Source organism: Arachis hypogaea, chromosome 3 (genome assembly GCF_003086295.3).
Source record: "Arachis hypogaea cultivar Tifrunner chromosome 3, arahy.Tifrunner.gnm2.J5K5, whole genome shotgun sequence".
Classification (NCBI taxonomy): Eukaryota; Viridiplantae; Streptophyta; class Magnoliopsida; order Fabales; family Fabaceae; genus Arachis; species Arachis hypogaea.
In genome coordinates this window covers 36,512,915-36,517,787 of record NC_092038.1, presented here as the reverse complement: position 1 = coordinate 36,517,787, position 4,873 = coordinate 36,512,915, and the positions used below count along the sequence as shown (strand labels likewise).

The window sequence follows — 4,873 nt, the reverse complement described above, 5'->3', positions numbered from 1 at the left end:
TGTGATTTCAGGTATTTTCAGGCTGAAATTGAGGGACCTGAGCAAAAATCTGATTCAGAGACCAAAAAGGACTGCAGATGCTGTTGGATTCTGACCTCCCTGCACTCGAAGTGGATTTTCTGGAGCTACAGACACCCAATTGGCGCGCTCTTAACGGCGTTGGAAAGTAGACATCCTGGGCTTTCCAGCAATATATGATAGTCCATACTTTGCCCAAGATTTGATGGCCCAAACCGGCGTTCCAAGTCACCCTCAGGAATTCCAGCGTTAAACGCCGGAACTGGCACCAAAATGGGAGTTAAACGCCCAAACTGGCATAAAAGCTGGCGTTTAACTCCAAGAAGAGTCTCTACACGAAAATGCTTCATTGCTCAGCCCAAGCACACACCAAGTGGGCCCGGAAGTGGATTTTTATGTCTTTTACTCATCTCTGTACACCCTAGGCTACTAGTTTCTATAAGTAGGACCTTTTACTATTGTATTATAATCTTTTGATCACTTTAGATCTCTAGATCATCTTGGTTCTTCTGGTTCCCTCTCTGGGACCGAAGCCAATGATCACTCTTGTTCTTATGTATTTTCAACGGTGGAGTTTCTACACACCATAGATTAAGGTGTGGAGCTCTGTTGTACCTCGAGTATTAATGCAATTACTATTGTTCTTCTATTCAATTCCGCTTGTTCTTGTTCTAAGATATCACTTGTTCTTCAACTTGATGAATGTGATGATCCGTGACACTCATCATCATTCTCACCTATGAACGTGTGACTGACAACCACCTCCGTTCTACCTTCGATTGGGTGGACATCTCTTGGATTCCTGATACACGATGCATGGTTGATCGCCTGACAACCGAGTGCTCGCCTGACAAACGAGCCAGCCATTCCGTGAGATCAGAGTCTTCGTGGTATAGGCTAGAACTGATGGCGGCATTCAAGAGAATCCGGAAGGTCTAACCTTGTCTGTGGTATTCTGAGTAGGATTCAATGATTGAATGACTGTGACATGCTTCAAACTCCTGAGGGCGGGGCATTAGTGACAGACGCAAAAGAATCACTGGATTCTATTCCGGCCTGATTGAGAACCGACAGATGGATAGCCGTGCCGTGACAGGGTGCGTTGAACATTTCCACTGAGAGGATGGGAGGTAGCCACTGACAACGGTGAAACCCTTGCTTAAGCTTGCCATGGAAAGGAGTAAGAAGGATTGGATGAAGACAGTAGGAAAGCAGAGAGACGGAAGGGAAGGCATCTTCATACGCTTATCTGAAGTTCCTACCAATGAATTACATAAGTATCTCTATCTTTATCTTTATGTTTTATGCGTTTATCACTATACCCATTTGAGTTTGCCTGACTGAGATTTACAAGGTGACCATAGCTTGCTTCATACCAACAATCTCTGTGGGATCGACCCTTACTCGTGTAAGGTTTATTACTTGGACGACCCAGTACACTTGCTGGTTAGTTGTGCGAAGTTGTGTTTATGCCATGGTATTGAGCACCAAGTTTTTGGGGCCATTACTAGGGATTATTTGAGTTGTGAAAAAGTATTGATCACAATTTCGCGCTATCAAGTTTTTGGCGCCGTTGCCGGGGATTGTTCGAGTATGGACAACTGACGGTTCATCTTGTTGCTTAGATTAGGTATTTTTTCAGAGTTCTTAAGAATGAATTCTAGTGTTTCAAGGTGACGTTCTTATCATCACCAAAGCTGATTGATTTTCATCAATTTAGCTCTTGAATGCAATGTCCTGCTGAAGCTTGTTTAGCCATGTCTAATTTCTTTAGACTAAAGCTTTAGACTAACATTGCATGATTCCTGGAATTCTCATTAAGAATTTTGATACCTTTTTCCACTTAATTTTCGAAAAACACAAAAAAATATTACAAAATCATAAAATCCAAAAATATTTCTTGCTTGAGTCTAGTGTTTCATTTTAAGTTTGGTGTCAATTACATGCATCCATTCATGTGTCTTAAGGATCTTCAAGTAATTCTTGATGATTTCTTACTCTGATCTTTAAATTCTTTTGACTTGAGTGTTTATGTGTCTCATATGCATTCTCATTAGTGTCAGCAGTATACAAACTGCTAAGTTTGGTGTCTTGCATGCATTGTTATTTGATTTTAGTTGCATTTTGATTATTCCTTATTATTAAAAATCCAAAAATATTTTTAATTTGTGTCCTTTCAAGTCAATAATACAGAGAATTGAAGATTCAGAACACACTGCAGAGGAATTGCACAGAAAAAGCTAGACGTTCAAAACGCCCAGTGAAGAAGGACAGACTGGCGTTTAAACGCCAGCCAGGGTACCTGGTTGGGCGTTTATCGCCCAAAAGGGTATAGTTTTGGGCATTAAACGCCAGAATGTGCACCATTCTGGGCGTTTAACGCCAGGATGGCACAAGAGGGAAGATTTTGTTTTCAAATCAATGTTTTTCTAAGTTTTCAAAGTTTTTCAAGATCAAATCTTTTTCAAATCATATCTTTTCAATCATATGTTTTCAAAATTAATTTCTTTCCTTTTTCAAAGATACTTGCTATCAATTAATGATTTGATTCAACATTTCAAGTATGTTGCCTTTTCTGTTGAGAAAGGTTTAATGTTTGAATCATATCTTTTCTTGTTAGGCAAGTTATTAATTTTCAAAATCACATCTTTTTAAAATGTTTTTCAAATCATATATTCTCAATCACATCTTTTTAAAACCAATCATATCTTCTTAACCACATCTTTTTCAAAATAGTTTTCAATCAAATCTTTTTAACTTTTAATTTCAAAATCTTTTTCAAAAATCACTTTACTTCTTTCCCACTCTTGGTTTTCGAAAATTAATTAGTGTTTTTCAAAATGTTTTCAAAATTTCTTACTTAATTTTCGAAAATCATTTCCCTTCTTCTCACATCCTTCTATTTATGGACTAACACTATACCTTAATGCAAAATTCGAACTCCATCTTTCTTGATAAGTTCGAATTTTCTACTTCTGCCTTCCATTTTCTTTTCCTCTGACACCTCAAGGAATCTCTATACTGTGATATAGAGGATTCCATAGTTTCTTGTTCTCTTCTCTTTCATATGAGCAAGAGCAGAGACAAAGGCATTCTTGTTGAGGCTGATCCTGAACCTGAAAGGACCTTGAAGCGAAAGCTAAGAGAAGCTAAGGCACAACTCTCTGTGAAGGACCTGACCGAATTCTTCAAAGAAGAAGAACTCATGGCAGCCGAAAACAACAATGCCAACAATGCAAGGAAGGTGCTGGGTGACTTTACTGCACCTACTCCCGACTTCTATGGGAGAAGCATCTATATCCCTGCCATTGGAGCAAACAACTTTGAGCTTAAGCCTCAATTAGTTTCTCTAATGCAACAGAATTGCAAGTTCCATGGACTTCCATTGGAAGATCCTCATCAGTTCTTAGCTGAATTCTTGCAAATCTGTGACACTGTCAAGACTAATGGGGTTGACCCTGAAGTCTACAGACTTATGCTATTCCCTTTTGCTGTAAGAGACAGAGCTAGGACATGGTTGGACTCTCAACCTAAAGAAAGCCTGGACTCTTGGGAAAAGCTAGTCAATGCCTTCTTGGCAAAGTTCTTTCCACCTCAAAAATTGAGTAAGCTTAGAGTGGAAGTCCAAACCTTCAGACAGAAGGAAGGAGAATCCCTCTATGAAGCTTGGGAAAGATACAAACAATTAATCAGAAAGTGTCCATCTGATATGCTTTCTGAATGGAGCATCATAGGTATTTTCTATGATGGTCTCTCTGAACTATCCAAAATGTCTTTGGATAGCTCTACAGGAGGCTCTCTTCATCTGAAGAAGACGCCTACAGAAGCTCAAGAGCTGATTGAAATGGTTGCAAATAACCAATTCATGTACACTTCTGAAAGGAATCCTGTGAACAATGGGACTAGTCAGAAGAAAGGAGTTCTTGAGATTGACACCCTGAATGCCATATTGGCTCAGAATAAAATATTGACTCAACAAGTCAATATGATTTCTCAAAGTCTGTCTGGAATGCAAAATGCACCAAGCAGTACTAAGGAAGCTTCATCTGAGGAAGAAGCTTATGATCCTGAGAACCCTTCAATGGAAGAGGTGAATTACATGGGAGAACCCTATGGAAACAGCTATAATCCTTCATGGAGAAATCATCCAAATTTTTCATGGAAGGATCAACAGAGACCTCAACAAGGTTTAAACAATAATAATGGTGGAAGAAACAGGTTTAGCAATAGCAAACCTTTTCCATCATCTTCTCAGCAACAGACAGAGAGTTCTAAGCAGAATAACTCTGACTTAGCAACCATGGTCTCTGATCTAATCAAAACCACTCAAAGTTTCATGACTGAAACAAGGTCCTCCATTAGAAACTTGGAGGCACAAGTGGGTCAGCTGAGCAAGAAAATTTCTGAACTCCCCCCTAGTACTCTCCCAAGCAATACAGAAGAAAATCCAAAAGGAGAGTGCAAGGCCATCAACATGGCCGAATTTTGGGAGGAAGGAGAGGCAGTGAACGCCACTGAGGAAGGACTCAATGGACGTCCACTGGCCTCCAATGAGTTCCCCCAAGAGGAACCCTGGGAATCTGAGGCTCAAAATGAGACCATAGAGATTCCATTAGACTTACTTCTGCCATTCATGAGCTCTGATGAGTATTCTTCCTCTGAAGAGGATGAGTATGTCACTGAAGAGCAAGTTGCTAAATACCTTGGAGCAATCATGAAGCTAAATGACAAGTTATTTGGAAATGAGACTTGGGAGGATGAACCCCCTTTGCTCACCAAGGAACTAGATGACTTGTCTAGGCAGAAACTGCCTCAAAAGAGACAGGATCCTGGGAAGTTTTCAATACCTTGTACC

The 4,873-nt window shown here is 39.9% G+C and overlaps 1 non-coding gene across 1 annotated transcript; it reads right to left on the bottom strand.

The window, feature by feature from the left end:
• Positions 1–3,625: 3,625 nt before the first annotated feature.
• LOC112793063 (small nucleolar RNA R71) lies at positions 3,626–3,733 on the bottom strand. The gene has a single exon (XR_003197772.1). It is a non-coding gene; the product is annotated as a small nucleolar RNA R71 (small nucleolar RNA).
• Positions 3,734–4,873: the final 1,140 nt, after the last annotated feature.